Genomic DNA, 19540 nt, shown 5'->3' with positions numbered 1-19540 from the left:
AAGAATCATGATTAAATAATACAGGAGCTGACAGCCAAAATAGCTAGTATTAGTAGAAATATAACTGAACTAACAGAGCTGAAAAAACACACTACGAGAGCTTCACAATGCAATCCCAAGCATTACTAGCAGAATAAACCAGATGGAGGAAAGAATCTCAGAGCTTGAAGACTGTCTATTTGAAATAACAGACAGGCAGACAAGAGTAGAGAAAAAAGAATGAAAAGGAATAAATAAAACCTCCAAGAAATATGGGATTATGTAAAGAGACTGAATCTATGACTGATTAGGGTATTTCAAAGAGATGGGGAGAATGGAACTAATTTGGGAAACATATTTCAGGATACAACTTGGAGAATTTCCCCAACCTAGCTAGACAGGCCAACATTCAGATTTAAGAAATGAAGAGAATCTCAGCCAGTAAGATAGTCTATGATAAGATCATCCCCAAGACACATAATCATCAAATTATCCAAGATTGTAATGAAAGAAAAAAAATGTTAAGAACAACCAGAGAGAAAGACCAGGTCACCTACAAATGGAAGCCCATCAGACTAACAGTGGATGTCTCAGCAGAAACCCTACAAGCCAGAAAAAATCAGGGCCCAATATTCAACATCCTTAAAGAAAAGAATTTTCAACCCAAAATTTCATATCTGGCTAAACTAAACTTCATAAAAAAGGAGAAATAAGATCCTTTTCAGACAAGCAAATGCTGACAGAATTTGGTACCACCAAACCTGCCGTATGAGAGCTCCTGAATGAATCGCTAAATATGAAAAGTAAAAGTTGTTACCAGCCACAACAAAAACATACTGAAGTACAAAGACCAGTGACTCTATGAAGTCACAAACATAAACAAGTCTGCAAAACAAGCAAGTAACATAATGACAGGATCAAATCCACACATAACAATACTAACCTTAAATTTAAATGAGCTAAATGCCCCTATTAAAAGACAGAATAGCAACCTGGATAAAGAACCAAGACCCATTAGTGTGCTGTCTTCAAGACCCATCTCATGTGTAAAGACACATAGGCTCAAAATAAAGAGATGGGGAGAATTTACCAAGTAAATGGAAAACAGAAAAAATTAGGGGTTGCAATCCTAGTTTCTAACAAAACAGACTTTACCAACTAGATCAAAAAAACAAAGAAGGGCATTTCATAATGATAAGAGGTTCAATTCAACAAGAAGAGCTAACTATCCTAAATATAAATATGCACCCAATACAGGATCACCTGGATTCATAAAGCAAGTTCTTAGAGACCTACAAAGACGCTTAGACTCTCACACAATAGTAGTGGGAGATTTTAACACCCCACTGACAATATTAGACAAATTATCAAGAGAGAAAATGAACAAAGATATTCAGGATGTGAACTCAGCTCTGGATCAAGTGGACCCTATAGATACCTGCAGAACTGTCCACCCCAAAACAACAGAATATACATCCATCTTATTACTACACAGAAACTACTCTAAAACTGATCATATAATTGAAAGTAAAACACTCCTCAGCAAAAGCAAAAGAACTGAAATGATAACATACCATCTCTTAGATCACAGCACAATCAAATTAGAACTCAAGATTAAGAAAGTCACTCAAAACCATACAACTTCAAGGTGATTGAACAGTTTGCTCCTGAATGACTTTTGGGTAAATAATAAAATTAAGACAGAAATTGAGAAGGTGTGACAGCAAAGATACAATGTACCAGAATCACTGGGATGCAGCTAAAGCAGTGTAAAGAGGGAAATTTATAGCACTAAATGCCCACACCAAAAATCTAGAAAGATCTCAGGTTAACAACTCAACATCACAACTAAAAGAACTAGAGAACAAGAGCAAAAGATAAGAAAACTAGCAGAAGAAAAGAAATAACCAAGATCAGAGCTGAACTAAAGGAGATGGAAACACAAAAAACCCTTCAAAAAAATCAACAAATCCAGGAGCTGTTTTTTAGGAAAATAAAATAAAATAGATCACTAACTAGAATAATAAAGAAGAAAAGAGAGAAGATTTAAATAAACACAATCAGAAATAAGGGGGATATTATCATGGATCCCATAGAAATACAAACAACCATCAGAGAATACTAAAAACACCTCTATGCATATAAACTAAAAAATATAGAAGAAATGGATAAATTTCTGTATACATACACTCTCCCAAGATTGAATAGTGAAGAAATTAAATCCCTGAAGAGATCAGTAAGTTCTCAAATTGAGGCAGTAATAAATAGCCTACCAACCAAAAAGAGCACAGGACCAGAAGAATTCACAGCTGGATTCTACTTGAGGTACAATGAAGAGCTTATACCATTTCTACTGGAACTATTTCAAAAAAATTGAAAAGGAGAGATGCCTCCCCAGCTAGCATGAGACCAACATCATCCTAATAACAAAACCTGCTAGAGATACAACAACAACAACAAAATACTTCATGTGAGTATATTTGATGAGCATTGATGCAAAAATCCTCAACAAAATACTGACAAATCGAATCTAGCAGTGCATCAAAAAGCTTATCCACCACAATTGAGTAGGCTTCGTCCCTGGAATGCAAGGCTGGTTCTACATAAGCAAATTAATAGATGGTTCTACATAAGCAAATCAATAGATCATCACATAAACAGAACTATAGATGAAAACCACATCATTATCTCAATAGATTCATAAAGGCCTTCAGTGAAATTCAACATCGCTTTATGTTAAAAGCTCTCAATAAATTAAGTATTGAAGAAACATAATTCAAAATTTAAAAAGCCATATATAACAAACCCACAGCCAATATTATACAGAATGGGCAAAAGCTGGAAGTATCCTGACTGAAAACTGGCACAAGACAAGATTACCCTCTCCTACCACTCTTATTCAAGATAGTATTGGAAGTTCTGGCCAGGATATTCAAGCAAAAGAAAGAAAGAAAGAGTATTCCAAGAGAAAGAGAAAAACTCGAATTATCTTGGTTTGCAAATGACATGATCTTATACTTAGTAAACACCATCAGCTCAGCTCAAAAGCTTCTTAAGCCAATAAGCAACTTCAGCAAAGTTTTGAGATACAAATTAATGTGCAAAAATTACTAGCATTACTATACATCAACAACAGGCAAGCCAAGAGCCAAATCATAAATTAACTCCCATTCACAATTGCCATACTAAAATAAAATACCTAGGATTTCAGCTAACAAGAGAAGTGCAGGACCTCTTCAAGGAGAACTATATACCACTGCTCAAAGAAATCAGAGATGACCCAAACAAATGGAAAAAACATTCCATGTTCACGTATAGGAAAAATCAATATCTTAAAAATGGCCATACTGCCCAAAGCAATTGTAGATTCATTGCTATCCTCATTAAATTACCATTGACATTCTTCACAGAATTAGAAAAAAAAAGAAAAACTATTTTAAAATTTACGTGAGACCAAAAAAAGAGCCCGTATAGCGAAGGCAATCCTAAGCAAAAAGAACAAATCTGGAGGCATCACACTCCCCAGCTTCAAACTATAATACAGGGCTATAGTAACAAAAACAGCATGATACTAGTAGGAGAACAGACACATAGATCAATGGAACAGAATAGAGAACCCAGAAATAAGACCACACACCTACGACCAACTGATCTTTGACAAAACTGACAAAGATAAGCATTGGGGAAAAGATTCTCTATTTAATATCTTGTGCTGGGAGAATTGGCTAGCCATATGCGGAAAATTGAAACTGGACCCATTCCTTACACCACACAAAAATCAACTCAAGACTGATTAAAGACTTGAAGGTAAACTCCCAAACTATAAAAATAGAGGAAAACCCTAGAGGAAAATCAAGGCAGTACCATTCAGGATACAGGCACGGGCAAAGATTTCAAGATGAAGACACCAAAAGCAATTGCAACAAAATCAGAAATTGACAAATGAGATCTGTTTAAAGTAAAGAGCTTCTGCACAGCAAAAGAAACTATCAACAGGGTAAACAGACAATCTACAGAATGGGAGAAATTTTTTGCAATCTGTCCATCTGACAAAGATATAATATCTAGCATCTATAAGGAACTTAAACAAATTTTAAAGAGAACGATACAAACCCATTAAAAAGTGGGCAAATAACAAGAACAGATACTTCTCAAAAGAAGACATTTATGCGACCAACAAACATTTGAGGAAAAGATCAACATCACTGATTATTACAGAAATGCAAATCAAAACCATAATGAGATATCATCTCACACCATTCAGAATGGCTACTAAAAAGTTGATCCAGCAATCCCATTACTGAGTATATACCCGAAGGAATATAAGTTTTACTATTATAAAGACACATGCACACATATGTTCATTACAGCATTATTCACAATATCAAAGACATGGAATCAACCTAAATGCCCTTTAAGTATAGATGAGATAAAGAAAATTGATACATATACATCATGAAATACTATGCAGCCATAAGGAGAAGTGAGATTATGTTCTTTAAAGAGACATGGATGGAGCTGGAGGCCATTATCTTTAACAAACTAATGCAGGAACAGAAAACCCAATACTGCATGTTCTCACTTATAAGTGGGAGTTAAATTATGAGAACATATCGGGGGGAACAACACACCCTTGGGACTGTTGGAGGGTGGGGGTCAGAGGAAGAGAACATTAGGAAGAATAGCTAACGGATGCTGGGCTTAATACCTAAGTATTGGGATGATCTGTGTAGCAAACCACCATGGCAAACGTTTACCTATGTAACAAACCAGTACATGTGCCCCCAAACTTAAAAGTTGGAAATTAAAATAATAAAATAATAAATTTTGAAAAATACCATAGGAGTATGTACCAAAGAGTTAGGCTAGTGATAGAGGAGGTAGAAATTGTAATTTTCAAGAATTGAATATTTTATGTCATTACAATATTTAAGTGTCTAATAATTGAAATTACCTGTTAATAAAAAGCAATATCATAAAATAAATTTATATTTTTATCACTGCAAAAACAGCATAAAAAGGATAAATAACTTTGTAATGCTATAAAAGGAATTTCTGCATCAACGAGATACTCAGTTGGTGACTTTTAATAGTCTCTCTCATTCTTAAGATATTATCATTTTGAGTAGCAAATATTAATGAATTTTTGCAAAATACTTTATCACTACAGAATACAAAAAAGCTAGCAACCTTTCACGTAGCCATCCAAGATAAAAACTTGAGAGCCTTTGTGTCTCATTAATTCAGGCTTTTTCTAAATACTATTAGTTTCACCATTAAAAAACTATAATCTTTCATTTCATCCATGGTTTTTATTGCTTTGGTTCAAATTCTCATCTCCTCTAATGATTCTGTTGCCACCAGGATTCTCCACACTGTGCCATAATCAATTTTGTAAATATAAAACAGAAATCAGCTCATGCCTCCCTTGTACTTAAAAATATTCAAGGAAAGAATAATTTTTGTTCTGGTTTTGTATTAAGGTGACAGGCTGCTATACCAATGTACCATAAATCAGATAGCTTATAAATAACAGAAATTTATTTTTCACAGTTCCAGAGGTTGGGAAGTCCATGATCCCAGCAGATTTAGGGTCAGGTGAGAGATTTCTGATTTACAGATTTTGTAGCTGTGTTCTCCTGTGGTAAAATGTGTGACTGGTCTCTCTTGCCTCTTTTATAATGACATGATTCCCATTCATGAGAGTTTCCCTTTCTCTCATTCTTGAGATTTGTATATACTCATGCACCACATGGACTTGGTCATTTGACTTTCTCTGGCCAGTGGAACATGAGCTTACTTGAAACAAGCATGATCTAGTTACCTCTCAAAGTCCCCACTTTCTCATACCATCACCTTGCATGTATTTTAATATATAAACTTCAGGGTGGCACAAACATTCAGATCATAACAAGTCCCACCCATTGACATGTTCAGTGAATTACAAGGGATAGGATGCATGAGATGAAATATCCTGCCATGCGCTAGCTCTTGCTGGGTCAGTCTACACATCATGTAGACAGGATGTATAAGAGCATCACAGACAACATGGTGGTGGACTGGATTTGGTAAGGTGTGAAGAATGAAGCAATCACATCAAGTGTCTGCCAAAAATATACAAAAATAAATGAGGCTTAATCAGTGCCCGGGAATGGGACTGCATCTGATTATTATTCCTTCTTATCATTTAAAGTAGAAACCAAGGCAAGAGAGGTGTTTGAGAGAAAAAGAAAGTATCTTTAAAAATGTTCTACTTGGCTGTACAATAAAATCCAACCTCATACTGGCAGCTACCTTAAAAGTTTCAATTTCTGTTATAGTGTAGCGATGCATTATGTTACTGATTGACAGGTATTTACTCTCCTCTCTCCCATTCTTGAGGTTTGTATATACTCAGGGCCTTCATGGGTTTGGCCCTGTGACTTGCTCTGGCTAGTGGAATATGAACATATTTGAAACAAACAAAGGTTTTAAATGTGCCTTCATAATTTGGCTTGTTGTGTTGCACTCATGCCATTCTCTACAATAACATGTCCCAGGTGGCCACTAATAAAAGGAGAATGGGAGAAATATAGAGCAGATCTCTTTGCAACCAACAGTTTGGACATATGCCCAGATGCTCCAAAGCCTGTAGCGGTGCCACCAAGCACAACCAAGACTAGATCAACTGAACCTGTGTGCAAGAATTAATTTCCTGTTTTTTTTAAGCCACGGAGATCCTGAAATTGTCTCTTAAGTAGTAAAAACTAATGTGTGTGCTAATATGCTTCATTACAATTATTCTACATGTTTACCTTTATGTGTCAATCATTAATTCATCCAGCCATACTCTAACAATTTTTTTCCATTTTCCATCTTTGTCACACCATTAAATAAAGTCATTGGTAAGTACTTAGAATGAGATGTGATACAGTAACAGAATAAATGAAAGCCAAAAACCAAAGGACAGAGTGAATATTTTAAAAATTCAAAATATAAACAAGTGTATGTATAGAGTATTAGTACAAGGTCTCTTTGGCAATCTAAAACCACCTTATTTGGCAGCATTTATATTTGATAAGATTTTATTCACTATTGCCACAAAAGTCATTGTTAAAAAGTAGCCAGGTGCACATAAAGTCCTAAAAATTTTTTTAACAAATTTTGTTAAGGATTAAAAAATAATAATCCCTAGTATGCAGAAAGCTCTAATTAATTACTTAGCATCCTTTATTTCTGATCTTCAGTTATCAGTCTATCATTTGAATTACTGTGCAGTTCTAATTTCTTCCCTACAAAGATATAAAGTGAGGGTGCTAATGGTTATTAAAACACTATGTTTAGAAAGCTGTCATAAATCTAGGTAAGAGAGAAATCATGCTAGAAATTGAAGAAAACCTGTGAAATCTGAAAACAGGGTGTAAATATAATTCATATCAATTATAGGCTTTGCAATTGTGCAAAAGTAAAGAAAAAGAAAACAAAAAAAGAAAACCCATAAACCTAGGGTTTTAATTCTGAATGATAGAAAGATTTTTGATGTCATTACCAAAAATTGGGCAGTCAGAAAGAGGGGAGCTAACTGGGAAAGAAAGATGATATTTTCAATATTCAGATCAGTGGTTCCAAATACATTTGGTTGTTCACTTTGTATTATTTATTAAGTAGAAATACTCAGTTTAATTATAACCACTATTTCCAATCTAACTGGCACCAATATACAGAGATGTTACGGCATGAATTAGTTTAATTCCTTTCTCCACCCAAACTCCTAATTTGATATATTAGATTTTAATAATAATTTGAAAGATGAAGAGAAAAAGGAGGAAAAGGAAGAAGAAAAAAGAATTGCTCTCTAGATTATTAGTTGCCTATGTGCCAAGCATTACGTTATGTTATGAATATTATTACAATTTAGAAATTATATTTCCTTGTGTGATTTTTCATTTTTCTATATTTTATTGATGAGTAAACTGAGGCCAGAAAAGATTGATAGTTAGCCTTTTATGTAACAAAATTGGAAAATATTAGCTATGAGATGAATCCCATATTGCCTTACCTGTGATACTTCTTTGTTAGAAATCAGTCACAACACAGGAAACTTGTTCTTTCTGGCCAGAGATATAATCAAATGTTCCTTTGTTTCCCAATAAATTATGTATGTACATGGGCTGGCTCTGGTGCTCACCCCTGTAATCCCAGAATTTTGGGAGGCCAAGGTGGGTGGATCACTTGAGGCCAGGAGTTCTAGAGCAGCCTGACCAACATGGTGAAACCTTTTCTCTACTGAAAATACAAAAATTAGCCTGGTGTGGTGGTGCATACCTGTAATCCCAGCTACTTGGGTGGCTGAAGCAGGAAAATCGCTTGAACCCAGGAGGCAGAGGTTGCAATGAGCCAAGGTTGTGCCATTGAACTCCAGCTTGGGAGACAGAGAAAGAAAAAGAAAGAAAAGATAGAGAGCAAGAGAGAAGGAGGAAGGAAAGAAGGAAGGAAGTTAGTTAGTTGTATATGTGTATCAAATATCAATTCAGCTATAACAATGGTATTACCTTAAGAAAAAAATCTTTTCAGTGGAATTTTAACCTGAATTAAATTTGATTTCAAATCATTACACATGGCTTATTTTATACCACCATGTATTTTAGCTCATGATTTATGAGAAATTATGATCCCACACAAAGCAATCATGTCTCTATTCAGCAATTTTTGAGCAGTTTGTAATGTAGGGAAAAATGTGTAGAGACCAATACCTATCATAAATTGCTACCCATACCAAAAATATTTACAAGTGGATTTTTGATAGCCACTTGTAAATATTTTTTTTTTTTTGCTCTCAAATATAAAATATATCATGAATTCTATGACCTGAGAGAGTTCTAGAAACTTCTAGGATTTGAAGAAAAAGTTAAAGATCTATTCCTCTCTTCTTCAATTATGGGTTTATTAAAAATAGACATATTTCTTTCTGCTCTGAGAATCAAATACATTTTTCTCTTCTCCAGGTTTGTGTTCTCCTTACCCTACTCTCAAGGATCATTGCTTTAATTAGCCATAATTACTGATAGGATTCTGTGAATGTAAGAAGAATGATGGCATGAAGAACTTCTGCTAACTGTATATCCCCATTTACAATTGAGATTAAATAATGTGTTTAATGATACACAATTAATTCTTACCAGAGATAGGAAAGACCTCATCCTGATACTTTTACCTCCAACTTAATGTGATTTGTACCACACTGATGGCATTTATGCTATGGGAGAATAGTGGATATAATTACCAACTTGTTAGAGAGTCATCAACATTCCTCCTACTTCCCGAGTTGTTGATAGCTGGGCACAGTAATTTCCTTTTTATTCTTTTCTTCCAGCTACTAGGACTTGAAAGAAGAAAATAGGAGTATCCTGAAGTAAATTTAAAGTACCCAGAGAGAAGGGAACTTTTAACTCAATTTCTAAATATTGTGTCTCCCCCCATTCCCCACCCCACATAATGCTATGTCCTTATAAGTAGAAGCAGAGAATTTTAGATGTGCAATTATATTACATTAATCTACAGGGCACAATGGTGGCAATGTGTCAATTTTCAGATGAAGATGGCAATCTGAGAAGAATAAGACAAATTGCCACAACATGTATTTTAGAGCCTATAAAAATGTACTTTAAATTCAAGTTGTAGGTGTAAGAGATAATAGATAAATAATTTGTGAGTGATGGACAACCAGGCCTGGTGTTATCCATTAGATATTCAATTAAAAATGCATTAATCCTAAAAGGAGTGTTGATTAGAATGGAAAATTCTAGTGGTAAGATCCAAGAGAGGATGCTTTAGCTGACATATTTCTCAATTTCCTGTCTCCTAAGCAAGAGACTCCGTGTTGTAAGATGGACATATCAGACTGACACAAACTATAGCCTTCATATTTGCTTCTGCCAACTCTCTTTGTGATTCAGGGACCGTCAGTCACACCTTAGTTTATGCTTTGGATTCCTGTATAGATCTACTCTCAGAAAGAGAATGCAAAAATCATGTGATGAAATAAATGTCTCATTTCAAATGAGTAAATCAGCATTCTGTCTTGTGTGAGGAAGCCTGATTATCTGGGTTAGTGGGATTGGTCTCTGAGAGATTTATGCACTCAATATTTTAAAACAATTAGATTGCAGACTCCTGAAAGTTGATCAGTAGGTCTTGCATCATAAGAAACTCACTAAGGCAATAAAGGGCCCCTGTGAGGCCTCTTGAGAGACAATCTGTAGTCTCCAGTCCCTGAAGCGACACCTTGATATTGTTCAATGACTGAAAGAAAATCAATTATGTATGTTTTCACCTTCTATGTTTATTCATTCAACAAATACTTATTGTGTGCCTACTATGTGTCAAATACATACTTTTGGTATATATTTTTAACCCTGTTTAGATGCTTTACATTCTGGCAATTTTTTATCCTGCTGGCATTCTTTCAAACTTTGCATGCTGTGTTCTTTCATTGATACAGCAGTTGGTTTTATCTGACTCCCCAATGATGCCCATACATTTGGGTAGTTCATTCCATAAAAAGGAATACATTCTGCTTATATTTTATAATGATAGGATCAATACGTTTTCATTTTGTTAAATTTTCATAGTTATATTTGTTATTAGACTTACTCTTCAATATGTTGTTTTACTGCCAGGCTTGTGACCTGTAGTGCTTGTACTCTTCTCTGCTAAAATAAAGAGACAGCATTCATTAAAACAATTATTTTTGAAACAAAGGGAATATAAAAAATGATTGATTTTCATGATACAATTTGAAAACTCAATAATGTAATCAAAATCAAAATTATGCTATGTAATTTTATATTTTGATGGTCATTACATTCTCCCTCAATATATCACTTGGCCTTTTACTTTGAAATAAATGATATGGTTAGATATGGAGAAGATGAATCTGACTAGATGGTATCTACCAGCAAAGACTTCTGGTTCTTTGACATCCTTTATTGATTCTAAAATAAGTATTAGAGACTTATCAGGTAAGATTGAATAGTAAAGTAGTTCTTCACACTCAGCATTCTTCAAAACACTGTAGAAATTGTATACCAGAGAGTGAATGGGCTCAAAGAGAAGAGCTCTTTCCTAATAACACCCAGCTGTGTGATAAGAAGTACTTCAATTGAAACTAAGTTAAACATTAAACATGTAATTTTTTCTGCTTTGGAGTCTTCAATGATATTAATTTTATAAAGATGTTCTTTTATACTTTCTATAGAACACTTTTAGAGAGAAATATTTCAAAACCTAGAAACATTAACCCTTAATCATAGATAATTTTGTAATTGAAACATTGGTAATCACTCAAAAACCATTGCCTGTAATAACTTGTAGCCCAAATATTTATTTCAAACTTGATAAACCACAGAAATAGTGGCAAATGTAAGCCTAATCTTTATTTATTGTATAGAAATAAAGTCCTTAATGTGTTTGACCCAAATAAAATATAACTTTCTATAACACTCATTTTTAATTTTTATAATCAATTAATATAATCACATTGTAATGAGTTTAGAACTTAGCTAATTAATCATCAAACCAATTAGTTCCTTACTCAAACAAATTGTATGCGCCTCCTGACAGTCATATCTGAGCTCAATAGGCACATGATGGCATGATAGAGATTCAAAAATCCACCCAGCCTTACCATCCGTTTTCTGCCCTGCTTTATTCATAGGTAGCACAAAATGACAATTAGAAATTTTGGCTCTGTAGTTCCAAACACTTGCATTTGTGTTCTGGCGCCGTCTACTGACTGCTTTTTCTGACCATCTGCAGTGATTTTTGTCCTCTTTAGCCTCAGTTTTCTTTTCTATAAATGAAGACAGTGGTAGTACTGAAACCTACATTATAGCTGTGAGGACTTAATAAGAAGTCGGGAGCTGATGTAATTCAATGTAATTACATCAAAGCATTGGCACACATTAGATGTTTGAATAAATGCAGACTTTTTTCCTATTATTTACAATTGTCTTTTGAAAAAATTAGATGTTCCATAGACAAAATAGATAACATCAACACATTGGGATAAAAGATGGAATATAGAAAATAAGAGAATTCCATAATATACCTGAGAAAAAATGGTTACCATAATTGGGCAATTTATTTGTCTTTAAGTTTCTTGGTTGTTAAAGCAATGTGCTGATTTTTTTTCTTCTTTTTTTTTTTTTTCTTTGAGACAAGAGTCTCACTCTGTCACCCAGGCTGGAGTGCAGTAGCACAATCTCAGCTCAATGCAACCTCTGGCTCCTGGGTTCAAATTATGCTCATGCCTCAGCTTTTCAAGTAGCTGGGACTACAGGTATATGCCACCACGTGCCAAGTAGCTGGGACTACAGGCATGTGCCACCTTAAGTTTTGTATTGTTAGTAGAGACAAGGTTTCACCACTTTGGTCAGGCTGGTCTCGAACTCCTGATCTCAAGTGATCCACCCGACTCCGCCTCCCAAAGTTCTGGGATTACAGGTGTGAACCACTTTGCCTGGTCTTGATTTTTTTTTTAAGTGAATAAATTATAGATAGAGATTTGCAGTCTAGAATAGTCATTGTACAAAGTATTTTTAACATTTTTCATTGAGTTAGAAATATTCTATAATATAGCCTAACTACTAAGATAAAATGACTGTAACAACTTGATATCACTTGGTGTTACAGACAACAGTCCAACTCATGCATCCTTTAGATGTATCTGGAACATAATGACGTTTTAGTAGTCATGTCTGTATGAGGTACTGGGTCATCAATGTGTTTACTTTTTAATTTTTCGTAGTATAAAATAGAAAGTTGTTTTTACTGGGTGGTTTATATATGTGGTAGTTGAACTTATAGTAATTACAGTTTGTATTCTAGAGGTAAAATGTTGATGCAAATTCTTTGATTTTTTAATGAGTGGAATCATTTCAGTGATGATAGAGTTGAGGACAATGGATTTGAAGTTTATCACTTGAATTCTGGTATCACATTGAATGTCTTCTAATTCCACATTAATTTTTTATCAAATTTTTTATTCTTAAAATGTATTCAATTTAGAATATTGCTTGAAAATTTTGACACTTTTTAAGACAACAATTTACTCAGCATGGTCAGTTGCCATTTTTCCCCTGATGGTGAATTGGCTTTACGTAGGCCCAACTCTATTTGATCACTCTCTCTAAAATTTAGTGTAACTTTTAGAAGGCCGAGTAGATGTTTCAAACTTCTCCCTGTTCTCATGGAACTTTCTTCACCTCACTTTTTAGCCTGAAGTTATGTCAGTAGTATTTAGTTTTCTGCTTAAGTCTGTTTCAAATAATAAGTCTTTTAAAAATAGTACGTTTTTGGCAAATTAATATTTGGTTGACATTGTTTTAAAATCCTCTGTTTCATTTAAAAAGAGCCAAGTGGCTATTCTCTTGGTTCATCTCATATCTTGAGATATTAAATCATTATAAACCTGGTCTTACAGTCTACAAAATGCATCATATGAATGAATAAGTGAAAATCATTTAAAATAGATACTGCATTTTTTGGGTCTATTTCTTCTGTGGGGATTTCCTAAGATGTTGTTTAAAGTGTATACTCTTTCTATCATCTCTTTTGAAATCCAAAGTGCTTTCCATGGCCTATGATACTTCACATAATCTTATACTTGGCTATCACTCTAACTTCAGTTTCTCTTTTTCTCTCTTTCTTTCTGTGTGTTTCAATTATACTGACCTCCTGGCTACTCCTCAGACACGCTTCCCGCACAGGGTCTCCTGTATTTTCTCTTCTGGAGGCTTCTCAAATAGCAGCACAGTCTGCTTTAGCATGCCTTCTAGACATCTACTCAAATGCCACCCTCTCAGGAAGACCTTCCTTGGCTACCTTATTAAAACTGCACTTCTTTGGATTCTCCTTTCCCTGACTTTTATATTTTTCTTTATGTCACATATCACTTGAAGTTTCATTATTCATGTATCTGATTATTATTTATCTTGTCCAATAAAATATAATTACCAGTGAGTATGGACCTGATCTATTTGTAATCTAATGTATTGCCAGGGTTTATAAGAGAGTGTTTGGTGGATATCAGATACACATGTTAAATTCAAAAATGAATTCATTTATTTATATATTCTCCTTTGTCTTATCAAGTGTAGATAAAATTTTAGTGAATTTTAAACCCAGTCAATATTTGGACTATGTGATACTATTTTTCATTTACTGTTTTTTTCATTAAAAATGTATCTGTTTATATATATATTTTTAAATTATACTTTAGTGTTGAACAATGAGAACACATGGACACAGGGAGGAGATAATTACTATTTTTAAAATGAATACCTCTCTTAAAAATTCAATGCCATTATAATTAGGTACTTAATAATATTGTTATTCAAAAGGTGGAAGTTGGCATAGTAACTTTATTATCAAAATGCAGGTCTGAAAGGATACAAACAACCTCATAGCTTTAGGAAAGGTTAAGACACTCGGAATTCAGATGACTCTTCCTAAATGAGTTTCCTCTTCTTTATTATGTACTTGGAATAAATATATAAAGGTACATTCTCATCCTCAAAAATGGTTTACTTTCAGATTTAATCATATGTCAACTTTTTGTCTGCAAAGGCACTTGTGTTTTCATTCTTTAGCCCCGTTACATTTTTCTTTTCATTTCAGGATTGTGCTTCATAGCCAATTTCAAAATAGTTGCAAATCTTACACAAATTTTATTTAAATCCCTTGTGTTCCTGTAAGATTAAGCAATGCCTGTCCTGACCATGTATCTGAATATGTATGACACGTGAGTTAATAAAAAGCTGATGAGTAATTTTTTTAGTCTAAAATGTGTTTTGAATGACGGATGCCTATAAAGCTGCCTATCAATCAGATGGCAGCATAATCTTAATACTGGCAAAGTGAAAAGCAAAGTTATGGTTTTGTGCTAATACTATGTATTTGATGGCTGCTCAAGGAAATAACTATAGTAAGATTAATCTGAAGAGAGCAGAAGCCAGACCTTTTCAATAAATAATTCTGAATACAAAAATTCTTCCCTATTATGGGTTTAAAAAGCTGGATTCTTCAAAACTGAGAAAAGAAAATTTTTTATTTTGAAGTTTTATCTGAAACAAAATAACAAGTAGTAGCATAGAAAAGTAGGAATTTGCCTCCCTTAGAAAGTCTTAAATGTATTCTTTGTAGGATATAGTGTACTATAAAATGTTTAAAGTGGGCAACAATCTAAATGGTTTGATTTAACATGTAATCATTCCTTAAATAAGAGGTAACAGAACACATATTTTAACCTTGGCCTAATATTGATACCACAAAGCAGAAAATATGTCATGTTAATTATTTTTATACATCCAATTATACAAGCTCTTTTTTGAAAGTGATGAGTAATGAACAAAAAATTACTAACTGAATATTCTTTCACTTTATCACTTAATCTGGTGCTAAATAGTCTTACACAATGAGAGTTGATACCATAATATCTAAAAATGATCTATAGAGCAAATACAAGTCTTGTAGATTTCTTTTGGGTATTTCTTAATTGAAGACTGGACATATCAAAAATTTTAATGCTGGTGCTTTTACGTTGTGTGATTTGGGCAGTAAAATTAAGAGGTTCAACATTTAACTTTATTATTTTTAGTCAAAAAGTTTTATCAATCATTTCCTTAAGTTTCTAGCTAGCTTTAATCCTTTAAGAAAAAGAGTGAAAATATGGTAGATTTGTAACTTAAACCACATACCTTCATCTTCTATCCTTTTTCTCCCTTTGGGCCCTTCTTCCTAGGCGCCCCACTCCTCACTGCAGATCATACGAATCCTTTCAGAACTCCCAGAGTTCCACTTTCTGCCGGAGAACTAATCAACTAATATTTGTTAAGATGCTAACTTAACAATAATACATTACCTGGACATACGTATTTTAAAATATGTTGTTATATGATATTTTGACACAGAAACCTTCGGACTGAATCACTGGAGTTATAGTAAGAGATACCAAGTACATAGTTGTAGATAGTATTAGCGGATAAATAATTTAACCTTTTTACAGAAAACCACTGTGATAAGCATGCCGTTTACAAAATGTTCACAATAATTAAGTGACAATGAGATAAGAACATGCCTTATATTTTCAAGTGCTTATTTCTGTGAACTTATGTTCCTTAGCACCTACATCTACAGCAATAAGAAAACAGTACATAACCTTTAGACACAGAAATGTCACAGGCAGTGAGACCTTATATTTACTCCTCAGGGATACACTAAAGCTACAAGCAAACAAATGGTAGCTGTTCACTTTGAAGCAGGTAGGTACTGTATTTTTTTATTTTTGTAAAGAATGCTAACTTCTCCTGTTGGAGGCCAGCTTTCAATTCTCAAAAGATTTTATAGTCAGCTAACATTATCCCAGGTTTAATGTCCTCTTAGAAATAGTACGATTTTTCTTGATACAAAATCTGTCCAAATATGTTTAAGACTTACTTAGATATACAATTAATTTTTATCAAAATATCTACTTTAAAAAATTACATCTATTTTTTTAAATTTTGGAAATTCAATGTAAAAGATACAGAACCTTTAAATCATCTCCCAGCTCTTAAACCAGATATAAACATTGCTAGCATTCAGACTTGTATTTTTGTTGTCATTTATAAAATATTAATAATTTGATAAAAAATAGGAATCATGGGTGTTCAGGTTTTAAAATTAAAATTATGAATATGTTCATGTACTATGAAAAATACTTTAAGTTTGTAACTTAAATGTCTGAAAAATATGTTAAATAAACCATAATATAGTTCAATATTTTGTGACTAACAATGCTATTTTGATTACCTTTTATAAAAATTGTTAGGCCAGGTGCGGTGGCTCACACCTGGAATTCCAGCACTTTGGGAGGCCAAGGCAGGTGGATCACTTGAGGTCAGGAGTTTTAAACCAGCCTGGCCAACATGGTGAAACCCCAGGTCTACTAAGAAAATACAAAAATTGGCCAGGCATGGTGGCACATGCCTGTAATCCCAGCTACCCAGGAGGCTGAGGCAGGAGAATCACTTGAACCTGGCAGGCAGAGGTTGCAGTGAGCCAAGATTGTGGCACTGCACTCCACCCTGGACAACAGAGGGAGATTCCGTCTCAAAACAAAAACAAAAACAAAAAGAGTTGCCTAAATCTCTGATTCTTTTTTCTAGAATTTATTTGGAATAGTATCTCTGGGTCAAAAAGTTTGTATAGATGGGAACAAAAGTGCACATCTCACCACATTCTTGAAATTATTTAGTATGATTTTTAAAATGTTTTCCACTTTGCTAGGGGAGATATTTTAATTTGTCTTTATCTGCTTATTTAGAGGTTAAAGGTTTTTATTTTTGTTTTGGGGCATCTAACTTTTTTCTATAAATTATTGAGGAACATATCCTGATATTAAACAGGTTCTCCATTTTATTCTGTGATAGCACCAATAATCAAAACTGTAAAATCTCTTTATGACCATCTTAGTAAACAAAATTCAAGTTCAGTCATTTCAGGATCTACACAGAGAAACTGCTCTTTCTAAATGACCTTCTCTCAATGAGACTTTATTTCCATTACATTGGAGAGGACTAATAGTTCCTGTGTGGGTACATCAAGATTTAAGAGGCCAGTCTAACAGACATGAATTTTCATTTGCTCTGAAAAATAACATAAGGCTCTTTCAGTTCTTTGCCAAATGCTTTTCATGTATCTCTAATTGTTGTGTTTCAAAAAAGTATAAGCCATTTATATAGAACCAGCAGGATATACAGTTTTTATTTCAAAACACTGAAAAAATAAAAAGCTCATCATTTTCCTAAGTACAAAGGACCTTATTGGTCCAGGAAATTCATTATCTGTAAACTACATATGAAAAATTTCAAAATGCGTTTGCAGTGAAAGCCAAAAATCTCCACACCTAAGAGCTGCTGATGTAGTAGTATTTGTTGCTGAATTATTTTTAGTTCCGCTGACAGAGATCAAGCACTTCCACATTATTTGCATCTGCATCCCCTTTTTGTAATAATTAGCAATCCGGTTTCACAGTCAGCAATACAGCCAATGTAATGGCATCAATGCTAATTTACAACAGAAGTTGGGTTATTATTCAGAGTGAAGCATTATTGCAAACTCCACTTGGCATAAAGGGTCTTCGAAAGTCACTAAGCAAAATTTTAACTAAAATACTTGATGTTTGATATTCTTTTTTGGACTGGAATGTTGATGTCATCTTTGAGGGATTTACAAAGTTTATAGAACCACTTTATAGATACATTAAGTTTTGTTAATCTGAAAGAGAGTAACAATTTTAAACCAGTGTTTCAGGGCAAGAAGATTAAGTACTAATAGGAAAAAATATTTGGTACTGAGACTTTTCTAAGCCGTTGTGGTAAACAAAGATAGTAGGCAAAGTTAAATTATATTTAGAAAGCTCCGTATACCAGGCAGACTGTCTAATTTGAGAGAAAGTTTCCTAGGGGAATAAGATTATTCTTCACCTGATAAGAGCTAAGCCTTGAACACCTCAAGAGTAGAAATAAGTAACTTGGAAAAAGTGATTTAAAATATTCAAGAAAAAAAGGTTGAAAAGCTTTGACAGCTACAAACTACGTTTTGAAAACATACACACAAATTTTCAGATGAGTTATCAACTATGGAAGTATCTCTGACTCTGTAGACCTAACCATAGAACCAAACTCAAACTCAGCCAGTGAATCTATTCAATTAAAAGTGATACGAATTTATGGAACTCATAGGGAAGATTAATGTGAGGATTAAATGAATCGGGACATGTAAGATGTTTATAACAGTGCCTGATTACTGTGAGCCTTCAGATATACCAGCATTAATAATAAATGTTGTCATTATGAAGAAACATTTTATTATGGATTGCTAAAATGAGATACAAAGTATCTCATTTCAGTTTTAATTACGATGTAATTTTTTTTTTTGTATTCTCTAGAATTTCTGGAGATATCTTTTATGAGACACTGGGAAAGAAGTCTCTGACAATTATTGATCTTAGCAGACCAAGATCCTTTGTGCTCTTTCCAGAAAAAGTAACTGCTTTCGCCAGTGCACCCAGATTGTTATGAGTTAGATCACTGGCCCTCTTCCAGTTTTTTCTTTGGCTTAAAAGAATTCATGTAGTTAAAGGGGTAATTTCACCAGGAGAACATGGCCAAGATATCTAGCAGTAAGCTTACAAGTATGTTCAAATTGGAATCATCTAAGTATTACCCTATTGGAGTCATTTCCTAAGCGAAGAAATCTAACCACACCAGCTGTGTTAGAAGTGTTTGTTTTTCAATAATGTAACTGTAGAATAATTTACTAAATGTGCTGAACTATATAAACTCTTTTGTGAACAGAGATTATGCTTCAAAAATATTTTGTATCTTCTATAATTTCTAAAATCATATTATGCATGTAGAAGCTAATAAATACTTAATTGATAATTAACTCTTATTACTCAGGGATTTGAAGTAATTAACACAAATCCAGAGATAACTCATATTTTCAAGAGAGTAGCTTTAGTAATTATAAATCATCT

At 33.6% G+C, this 19540-nt stretch overlaps 1 long non-coding RNA gene across 2 annotated transcripts in view; it reads left to right on the top strand.

The window, feature by feature from the left end:
* The window catches only part of LOC105719559 (uncharacterized), a 661868-nt gene that overhangs the window by 494361 nt on the left and 147967 nt on the right, over positions 1-19540 (top strand). The gene's annotated exons all lie outside the window — the stretch shown is intronic.

The sequence above is a fragment of the Aotus nancymaae genome, unplaced genomic scaffold (assembly GCF_030222135.1).
Source record: "Aotus nancymaae isolate 86718 unplaced genomic scaffold, 86718_ANA_hifiasm-v0.15.2.pri h1tg000002l, whole genome shotgun sequence".
Lineage (NCBI taxonomy): Eukaryota > Metazoa > Chordata > Mammalia > Primates > Aotidae > Aotus > Aotus nancymaae.
The sequence above is the reverse complement of the archived record's forward strand: the minus strand, read 5'-3'. Positions and strand labels throughout refer to the sequence as shown.